Source organism: Hyla sarda, chromosome 2 (assembly GCF_029499605.1).
Source record: "Hyla sarda isolate aHylSar1 chromosome 2, aHylSar1.hap1, whole genome shotgun sequence".
Lineage (NCBI taxonomy): Eukaryota > Metazoa > Chordata > Amphibia > Anura > Hylidae > Hyla > Hyla sarda.
The window spans coordinates 499,492,981-499,504,352 of NC_079190.1; the positions used below are offsets into that span (position 1 = coordinate 499,492,981).

At 44.9% G+C, this 11,372-nt stretch overlaps 1 protein-coding gene across 2 annotated transcripts in view; it reads right to left on the reverse strand.

The window, feature by feature from the left end:
- Positions 1-10,492, reverse strand: part of LOC130358110 (T-lymphocyte activation antigen CD80-like) — a 178,370-nt gene extending 167,878 nt beyond the window's left edge. For both annotated transcript variants that reach the window (XM_056560937.1, XM_056560938.1), the window contains exon 1: positions 10,431-10,492. The gene's annotated coding sequence lies outside the window, so the exon portion shown is untranslated. The remainder of the gene's footprint in view (positions 1-10,430) is intronic.
- Between the last annotated feature and the right edge of the window lie 880 nt (positions 10,493-11,372).

The window sequence follows — 11,372 nt, forward strand, 5'->3', positions numbered from 1 at the left end:
ACTCTCGCCTCCGAATTATCTTGGTTTAACGAGGCCCTCTGCGCGACCTTTAAAAAAGGCCTATCCAGTAACATCAAGGATGTGCTGGCCGCACGAGAGATTCCTGCCAACCTGCATGAACTTATCCATTTGGCCACCCGCATTGACATGCGTTTTTCTGAAAGACACCAGGAACTCCGCCAGGAAAAAGACCTTGATCTCTGGGCACCTCTCTCACAGTATCCTTTGCAATCTACGCCTGTGCCTCCCGCCGAGGAGGCTATGCAAGTGGATCGGTCTCGCCTGACCCATGAAGAGAGGACCCGCCGCAGAGATAAAAATTTATGTCTATACTGCGGTAGAACCGAACATTTCTTTGTGGATTGCCCTATTCGTCCTCCACGTCTGTGAAATGCACGCACGCACCCAGCTCACGTGGGAGGGGCGTCTCTTGGTCTGAAGTCTGCTTCTCCACGTCTCACTGTGCCCGTACGGATTTCTCCTTCTGCCAACTCCTCCTTCTCAGCCGTGGCCTTCTTGGACTCTGGTTCCTCTGGAAATTTTATTCTGGCCTCTTTGGTTAATAGGTTCTTCATCCCGGTGACCCGTCTCGTCAAGCCGCTCTACATTTCTTCGGTCAACGGAGTGAAATTGGACTGCACTGTGCGTTACCGCACAGAGCCCTTGCTTATGAGTATTGGACTGCATCACGAGAAAATTGAATTTTTTGTTTTGCCCAACTGCATCTCTGAAGTCCTCCTCGGTCTGCCATGGCTCCAGCGTCATTCTCCCACCCTTGACTGGACCACCGGGGAGATCAAGAATTGGGGTCCTGCTTGCCACAAAAAATGCCTCACGTCTGCTCCCAGTCCCGTCAGGCAAGCCTCAGTGCCTCCTCCTACACCTGGTCTCCCCAAGGCCTATCAGGATTATGCTTTGCCTCCTCATAGCCCCCGTCCTGGTAACACTCTGCCCCGTGCCAAGCTTCACCCTCTGCCCCCCCTCCCCATTCCCACTCCTTCTGAACTGCCTACCTTTGATGAGGACTTCTCTGTCTTCCAGAAGGGAACTCTACTATCGCTCCCAATGTCCTCGTCCCACGTGAAGCAACTACCGGACAAAAAGAGGGGGAGACCTAAGGGGGGGGGGGGTACTGTTACGCCGAGCGCTCCGGGTCCCTGCTCCTCCCTGGAGCGCTCGCGGCGTTCCTCTCTCTGCAGCGCCCTGGTCAGACCCGCTGACCGGGAGCGCTGCACTGACACTGCCGGCAGGGATGCGATTCGCATAGCGGGATGTGTCTGCTCGCAAATCACATCCCAAGTCACTCACCTGTCCCGATCCCCGGCTGTCACGTCCTGGCGCGCGCGGCTCCGCTCGTTAGGGCGCGCGCGCGCCAGCTCTCTAAGATTTAAAGGGCCAGTGCACCAATGATTGGTGCCTGGCCCAATCAGTCTAACTAGCTTCCACCTGCTCCCTGTCCATATAACCTCACTGCCCCTTCCCTTCCTGGCCGGATCTTGTTGCCTTGTGCCAGAGAAAGCGTTTAGTGTTGTCCAAAGCCTGTGTTCCAGACCTTCTGCTATTGCTGTTGACTACGAACCTTGCCGCCTGCCCCCGACCTTCTGCTACGTCTGACCTTGCCTCTGTCTAGTCCTTCTGTCCCATGCCTTCTCAGCAGTCAGTGAGGTTGAGCCGTTGCCGGTGGATACGACCTGGTTGCTACCGCCGCAGCAAGGCCATCCCACTTTGCGGCGGGCTCTGGTGAAAACCAGTAGCAACCTAGAACCGGTCCACCGACAAGGTCCACGCCAATCCCTCACTGACACAGAGGATCCACATCCAGCTAGCCGAATCCTAACACTCCTGATATAGGATGGGGTTGGGTTTTGAAAAATCATTTAAAATGGACACTGGTCTCTTACGATAGGCCTTCTACAGAACATGTATCCACTTTTAAACCATGTTTACAGTTCTAGCAATCATAGAAGAAAAGAAAAAAATACGGAGCACTCACACTGCGACACTCATACGGAGGCTGGAGGATGAAGGTGATCTAAGTCCCGGATTTCCATAGCGGGGAGGCAGCAGATGTAACGAGGGGAGCCTCAGACGCCGGCCACGGACCGTATCACACCCACTGGCGCTTCGTCAGGCCGTGTATCATACTCTGAGGCTCCCCTCATTACATCTGCTGCCTCCCCGCTATGGAAATCCGGGACTGAGATAACCTTCATCCGCCAGCCTCCGTACGAGTGTCGCAGTGTGAGTGCTCCATATATTTTTATTTTCTTCTATGATTGCTATATCTATCTACAGTGTTTGGATATATGTAGATCACCTCCAGACATTATAGTTTCCTCTTACTCACCTATCCAGGTTGCATGGTATACAACTGATGGTATACAACCAGTCAATTGATTGGGTGTATTTGCAACAGATTAGAAGATCAAAGCACTATTGGATGACGGGACGGCGTGCGCAGCGACGTGATGACGACGATGGAGAGCGCAGACGATGCAGAGGATCCCGAAGAGGACGCGCCGGAGCCCCAAGGACAGGTAAGTGATCGTCAGTGGACCACACGGGGCACCGTAAACGGCTATCCGGTGGTAGCTGAAGAAGTCTGCGCTGCCGGATAGCCATTTATGCGATGGCCCCGACATACAGAAGCATCGTATGTTGATGCTGCCTTCAACATGCGATAGCCTCTGCGTAGCGACGTGATGGCGGCGACGGAGAGCGAGGATGCCGGGGAAGCAGAGGCCTTGCCGGAGTGTCGGGACACCTCGGGGACACGGCGACAGCGATGGATGGCGACATCTCAGGCAACAGTGACGAGCGGTGACGGTCCGGAGCGGCGGGGACAGGTGAGTACAACTTCTTCTACCAGTGGTCTTCAACCTGCGGACCTCCAGATGTTGCAAAACTACAACTCCCAGCATGCCCGGACAGCCAACGGCTGTCCGGGCATGCTGGGTGTTGTAGTTTTTTAACATCTGGAGGTCCGCAGGTTGCTGACCACTGTCCTATACTTTACATTGCACGGATCCCTCAACATGCGATGGTTTCAACAAACGATGGTCCATTTGGAACGGATTACCATCGTATGTTGAGGGACCACTGTACTGGATACCCCTTTAAGAAAAAGAACATTCAATCCAAGACAATGAAGTTAATGACAAATGAGGACAGTTTAAAAATAAATAAATAAAAATGTACGGGCCGCGCCATATTGTACAGTGAGAAATCCTGACTAATACTGAACATCAATTCCCCAAAGTACAGATTTCTCATTGCCAACATAGGGCAGAGAGAGTCCATAATAAAGGAAGCTTCTAGAAACTGTGGCTCTGTGTTCCCTTTTATTTATAGGGTCAGAAGCGATACTTTATAATTTGCTGTTGCAGCAGTTTTCAGTGTTTTTCCTTTTTTTTTGTTCTTCTGCACCACTTCCCTGTTGATTTATTGTGCTGGTTCTATTATTTTGCATCATCAAATCTTTGGGGTTCATTGCTTTTTTTATTCTTACATTTTGCACTTGGATTAGATGTGAACAGTGCTTCGCAATCAGCGTGCCTCCAGCTCTTGCAAAACTACAACTCTCAGCATGCCCGGACAGCCAAAGGCTGTCCGGGCATGCTGGGAGTTGTAGTTTTGCAGCAGCTGGAGGCACGCTGGTTGGGAAACATTGATTGTACTTATAATGCTCTTTTTGCACATATTTGCGTCTTTACGCTATTTTTGCTTTTTGGGGCTCGGCTTAGCTGGAGTAAGGTTTTCAGACATATTAAAGGGGTACTCCACTGGAAAACATTATTTTTTTTTTTAAATCAACTGGTGCCAGAAAGTTAAACAGATTTGTAAATTATAACAAAAGAAAGAAATCTCAGCTCACCTGAATTACTTCTATTAAAAAAAAAAATCTTAATCCTTCCAGTACTTATCTGCTGCTATATGATCCACAAGAAGTCCTTTTCTTTTTGAATTTCCTTTCTGTCTGACCACAGTGCTCTCTGCTGACACCTCTGTCCATGTCAGGAACTGTCTGGAGCAGGATAGGCTTGCTATGGGGATTTGCTCCTACTCTGGACAGTTCCTAAAATGGACAGAGGTGTCAGCAGAGAGCACTGTGGTCAGACAGAAAGGAAATTCAAAAAGAAAAGAACTTCCTGTGGAGCATATAGTAGCTGATAAGTACTGGAAGGATTAAGATTTTGAAATAGAAGTCATTTACAAATCTGTTTAACTTTCTGGCACCAGTTGATTTAAAAAAAAAATATGTTTTCCAGGGGAGTACCCCTTTAACTATTTGCGACAACATTTTTGTTCAATTTCACGCCGCTCCATTGGTGGACAAGGCAAAAAAAAAAAGTGCATATGAAAATGAACCTAATTCTTCATAGTTTTTTTTTGTAGCAAAATAAATTTGGTATTTAATGTTGGCATAAGTAAAAAGGAAAGCGCAAGTATGGTTTTTGTGGTAGATTTTGTTGTTAAGTGATTGATGTCATTACAAAGTACAATTGTGATGTAAAAAAAAAGCCCTTATATGGGTCTGTAGGTGCAAAATTGAAAGCGTTATGATTTTTGGAAGGAGAGGAGGGATAAACAGAAGGGCAAAAAAGAAATTTGCCTGGTCCTTAAAGGGGTACTCCGGTGGAAAACTTTTTTTTTTTTTTTAAATGAACTGGTGCCAGAAAGTTAAACAGATTTGTAAATTACTACTCTTAAAAAAAATCTTTATCCTTCCAGTACTTTTTAGCAGCTGTATGCTACAGAGGGAATTATTTTCTTTTTGAATTTCTTTTTTGTCTTGTCCACATTGCTCTCTGCTGACACCTCTGTCCATGTCAGGAACTGTCCAGAGCAGCATAGATTTGCAATGAGGATTTTCTCCTGCTCCGGACAGTTCCTGATACAATCATGAGGTGTCAGCAGAGAGCACTGTCGACAAGACTAAAAAGAAATTCAAAAAGAAAATAATTTCCTTTGTAGCATACAGCTGCTAAAAAGTACTGGAAGGGTAAAGATATTTTAATAGAAGTAATTTACAAATCTGTTTAGCTTTCTGGCACCATTTGATAAAAAAAAAAAAAAAAAAAAAAATATATATATATATATATATATATATATATATATATATATATATATATATGTTTTCCACCAGAGTACCCCTTTAAGGTCAAAATGGGCTTCGTCCTTAAGGGGTTAATTTATCATTCATTTATTATGTGTTTCAGACATGTTTTACACATTTTTGTGCTTTGGCTGACAAAGAGGTGTGGTTATCAGGAAAGAGGTGTGGTTATATTGAGGGGGGTATGCCGCAATTACGCCGCAGATCTGGCATAAAGTTAGCCAACAAATAGTCTATACTAAAGCTGAACAGTTTCCTGATAACAACTGTAGCTCTGAAGACTGTCTGTAAGTCTAAGATTTAGACAGGATTTAAAAATGATAAATATGTGTAATATTTTACTGCATTTGCTACATTGTATCACTTGTAGTATGGCAGACCGGATTCCATAGGGTTCTATATTGATCTAAGCTCCGTAGAACCCCCTCCGGTCCTGGTCGTCTTGTGAAGGGGGTGATAAAGATTTCTTGGACTATTGTAATACTTTGGCTGCATGTTATTTTACATAAAAATTTTAAATGCAAAAAATTATTGGATTAGGAGAAATTAAAGGGTACCTCTCATCAAAAAAACTTTTGATATATTATAGATTAATGTATGCAGAATAACTTTACAATTGCATGTTATTAAAAAATATGCTTCTTTCTATTTAATTTTCCACTTTGAAGAAATGACCACTAGGGGTCTCCCTACCAGTCCCGGCAGCAAGCATTTCAGACTCATGCTGGAGTCCTAAACACTACGAGCTGCCAGTCTGCTTTGTTCACAAAGGAGAACACTCAGAGCTGCCAGCCTGCTTTGTTCACAGCCTGTTTGGCTGTGAACAAAGCAGGCTGGCAGCTCTGAGTGTTTAGGACTCCAGCATGAGTCAGAAATGCTTGCTGACAGGACTGATTGGGAAAAATACAATAGAAAGAAGCATATTTTTCATTAACATGCTATTGGAAAGTTATTCAACATTCATTAATCTAAAATATATCAAAAGTTTATTTGATGAGAGGTCCCCTTTAATGGTAATTTCCCCCTTGACTGGAAACCTTACACTATACAGTTTATAAAGCATGGGATTGATGGTAAAAGGAGTGGACATGCCATCGTACGTGGGTGGGGATCCCTCAATATGGTAAGTACCTGAATTTCTTCTTATAGATGTGTTAGCTGGTCATCATGTTCGTTCTGCAAAGAAGGTTGGCCTGGGACAGTTCAATAGTCCTTTAAGGACACCTTATGTGATCTACCAATCCCTTCTTTCTGGGCTATATTGGCTACGTGTCCTGCCCCCCCCCCCCCCTCCCATATATACCCCCTTGCTTATAGAATACAGAGCAGGGGAGCAGAAGGTAGAAAGGAAAACTACAATTGCATGGCAATAACAATCTAGCAGGAAACACTAGCAGAATGCTTGGATGTATAGGGAGAGGTATAAGCAGTAGAGACAGGGAAGTGCTCATGGGTGTATAGGGAGAGGTATAAGCAGTAGAGACAGGGAAGTGCTCATGCCGCTGTACAGAACACTGATGAGACCTCACTTGGAGTATTGTGTGCAGTACTGGAGGCCGTATCTCCAGAAGGATATAGATACTTTAGAGAGAGTTCAGAGAAGATACTAAACTAGTACATAGATTGCAGGATAAAACTTACCAGGAAAGGTCAAAGGACCTTAACATGTATAGAAGAAAGAAGAAACAGAGGGGATATGATAGAGACTTTTATATACATAAAGGGAATCCACACGGTAAAGGAGGAGAGGAGATTTATATAAAAGAAAAACTACCACAAGAGGACACAGTGTTATATAGAGGACACAGTGTTATATAGAGGACATAGTTTTATATTAGAGGGGAAAGGTTTCTGCAGTAATATCAGGGAGTATTACTTTACTGAGAGAGTAGTGGATGCATGGAATAGCCTTCCTGCAGAAGTGGTCGCTGCAAATACAGTGAAGGAGTTTAAACATGCATGGGATAGGCATAAGGCTATCCTTCATATAAGATAGGGATAAGTATAAGGCCATCCTTCATATAACATAGGGGTAGGTATAAGGCTATCCTTCATATAAGATAGAGATAGGTATAAGGCTATCCTTCATATTAGATAGAGATAGGTATAAGGCTATCCTTCATATAACATAGGGGTAGGTATAAGGCTATCCTTCATATAAGATAGAGATAGGTATAAAGCTATCCTTCATATTAGATAGAGATAGGTATAAGGCTATCTTTCATATAAGCTAGGGATAGGCATAAGGCTATCCTTCATATAAGATAGAGATAGGCATAAGGCTATCCTTCATATAAGATAGAGATTGGCATAAGGCTATCCTTCATATAAGATAGGGATAGGCATAAGGCTATTCTTCATATAAGATAGAGATAGGCATAAGGCTATCCTTCATATAAGATATGGATAGGCATAAGGCTATCCTTCATATAAGATATGGATAGGCATAAGGCTATCCGTCATATAAGATAGGGATAGGCATAAGGCTATCCTTCATATAAGATAGGGATAGGCATAAGGCTATCCTTCATATAAGATAGAGATAGGTATAAGGCTGTTCTTCATATAAGATAGAGATAGGCATAAGGCTATCCTTCATATAATATAGGGATAAGCATAAGGCTATCCTTCATATAAGATAGAGATAGGCATAAGGCTATCCTTCATATAAGATAGAGATTGGCATAAGGCTATCCGTCATATAAGATAGGGATAGGTATAAGGCTATCCTTCATATACGATAGGGACAGGGACTATTGATAGGATTCAGATTATTGGGCAGACTAGATGGGCCAAATGGTTCTTATCTGCCGACACATTCTATGTTTCTAAGTTTCTATGTACCTGTCAGATCCCCCCCCCCCCCCCCATAAATAATAATAAAAAAAAACTGTTGCTCAGCACCTCATCCTGCTAATTTTTATGTGTCTGCAACCTATATTTCTCTCAGAATTACCTTTATTTACTCGTTATCATTGCTCAGTGAGGTTTCTGTCCATTCAGAGGCATGGGGCGTGTCCCTCTCTTCTCCTCACTGTGATGACTCCTCCCCCTCCCTCACTCTGCTCTGACTCACAGAGGGTCGGGAGCAAGCACAGCAGCTCTGGACCTTCCTGTAGCCCTGTCAATCACTCATGGTGTCCTTGACGTGTCCATGACCACTGGACATTGCAGGACTGGTATGTGTCCCAGGAGGCAGGGGGACCCCTAGTGGCCACTTTTTTGACTGGCTTTTTCTGTATGAAGTTCTGAAAGTTTTCTGATGAAAGCAATTGCAAAACATATTGGGGGAGACTCATCAAAACCTGTCCAGAGGAAATGTTGCCGAGTTCACCATTGCAACCAATAAGATCACTTCTTTCACTTTTGAAAAGGCCTCTGAAAAATGAAAGAAGCGATCTGATTGGTTGCTATGGACAACTCAGCAACTTTTCCTCTGGACAGGTTTTAATAAATATTGCCCATTGGTTTTGCATGCTTTATAACATATCAAAAGTTATTGACAGTGCCCATTTAAGGGTAGGGTCACACTTGACATATTTTACTGCATATTTGCTGCTGTTTATTTTCCTAGCCATTGAAGTCAATGGGTAGCAAATCGGCCGCAGAAAATACGCAGCAAAATACGACACGTGAGACCCTTCCCTAAAGAAAGATTTCAGTGTAATGCTCCACCCCTTTAGGCATAACACCAGTTTTTGCCATCCGGTAGGCCTCCAGCTGTTGTAAAACTACAACTCCCAGCATGCCCCAAACAGCTTGGGAGTTGTAGTTTTTCAACAGCTGGAGACACACCATTAGGAAACACTGCATCACACAGTTTATCACAATTGTCTATTATGTTCCTTAAAAAATTATTAGTAAGAATAAAAAAAGTAAAAAAAATTCCATACACCTACACAGGTGGGGCGCAATGTTCGCTAGAAAACGTCAGATCCGAGCCCGATGTATTTTATAGGGTTTTCTCCATAACTCAAAACAGGAACAAGTGAGCTGCTTCAGAATTAAAAAAAATGAGGAAGACGTCTGGAAAGGTCGGGGGGGGGGGGGGGGGGGGGGTTGTTAAAATTGACTCCAGAAGTCGTACCTGACGGACATAGATTAGTTTTTTCATGGCTTACGGAACATCTGTGTCGATGACTTATAGCAGTGTTCCCCAATCAGGGTTCCTCCAGCTGTTGTATAACTACAACTCCCAGCATGTACTGATCTCCGAAGGGCATGCTGGGAGATGTAGTTATGCAAGAGCTGGAGGGCTACAGTTTAGAGACCACTGTATAGTGGTCTCCAAATGTTGCTAGGCAACTCACCGGCTTCCGTAGGATCCAGGGAGCCGCATCCCGGTCCTCTTCTGCCGCCGATAGCCGTCCGCTGCCGCCGATGGGTAAGTGGACTTCAGTGCCAGTCTCGTCAATTTCCCCATTCTGCCCAGCCTACAGTGGGTGGGCAGAACGGGGGAAACTGAAAGTTAACCCCCCACCCGCCCCTGATCTGCTTTGGTCGTCCCTTCTAGACAACCAATAGCAGGGATAGGAGGGGTGGCGCTCCTGCCACCTCACTCCCTATACCTTCAAGGGGATCGTGGGTGTCTTGGACAACCCCGATCCCCCTTATTTTCCGGGTCACTGGGTCACCGTAGATATGAATGACCCGGAATCGCCTGTGCGAATTCACCGGCGATTTGCGGCGATCGCCGACATGGGGGGGTCTGATGACCCCCTGGGCATTTGCGCGGGGTGCCTGCTGATCGATATCAGCAGTCACCCCAGTCCAGTCCCCGCCCGGCGCGCAGCGGGGAACGAAATTCCCACGGGCATATACAGGTGCATCATGGGTCCTTAAGTACCAGGGCGTCATGGCGTACCTGCATGTCCTGGGTCCTTACTGTGTACACTGCCTTGCTGTATAACAAGAACAATATGTGCAATGCAAATATAATTATCACTATCAATAAAACAGCTTAAAGAGGCTTCACATATTCGAAATGTCTATTAGGGCTGCTGGGACATGGCGTAGGGCAGTGGTCTCTAACTTGCAGACCTCCAGATGTTGCAAAACTACAACTCCCAGCATGCCCGGACAGCCGTTGGCTGTCCGGGCATGCTGGGAGTTGTAGTTTTGCAACATCTGGAGGTCTGCAGGTTGAAGACCACTGCTGTAGGGCATGCTGGGAGTTGTAGTCTTACAATATCTGGAGGTCTGCAGGTTGAAGACCACTGCTGTAGGGCATGCTGGGAGTTGTAGTCTTACAATATCTTGAGGTCTGCAGGTTGAAGACCACTGCTGTAGGGCATGCTGGGAGTTGTAGTCTTACAATATCTTGAGGTCTGCAGGTTGAAGACCACTGCTGTAGGGCATGCTGGGAGTTGTAATTTTACCCCTTTAATACATCAACAACACTCATCCTTTTACTGTTCTTATAATGTTGGTCTAGACCGGATGCCATTGTAGCAAACCCTCAGCTGTGTGAGCAGGACTAAGTCAGCGACAGAATTTATTTGTTTATTTTAGCTTCTGGTTCTTAAAAAAATAAAGTTTCGATTCTCTGAGAGAAAACAGAGAAATGAAATCCCTTTCCTTTTTTTTTTTTATCTATGGGGGAGATTTATCAAAACCTGCACTGAGGAAAAGTTGACCAGTTGCCCATAGCAACCAATCAGATCACTGCTTTCAGTTTCTCAGAGGCCTTTTTAAAAATGAAAGAAGCGATCTGATTGGTTGCTATGGGCAACTGGTAAACTTTTCCTCTGTACATCTTTTGATAAATGTCCCCAACTTCTGGTAATCGGACACTTCTTTTTGGGAGGGATTTAAGGACACAGAGTGTTTTTCGTTTTTTTGTTTTTTTCCTTTTCGTCTTCTAACAGCCACAACGCTTTCACTTTTCCCCCAATTAACCCATATGGAGGCAGCTTTTTTGTATCACCAATTGTACTTTGTAATAACATCAGTCATGTTAACTTAAAATAGGCATAGTTGAAACCCCCCCCCCCCCCCCCCCCCGTCTTTTTTGCAAGTTTTGGGGGCTTCCGTTTCTACGCAGTGCACATTTTGGTAAAATCAACACCTTTTCTTTATTCTTTAATTTGGTGTCTGGGGTGTTGCAATGGTGAATGAAGGGTCTGGTGGTATTAACCCTTACTTGTCGTGGCGCCAGGGTGGGGTTTGCTTGATAGTAATGTTCCTGCCGCCAACCGGTCCACAGACGGCAGGGATAATAAACGGAATGTCCACAGCAGATTTTATGAAGTAACCG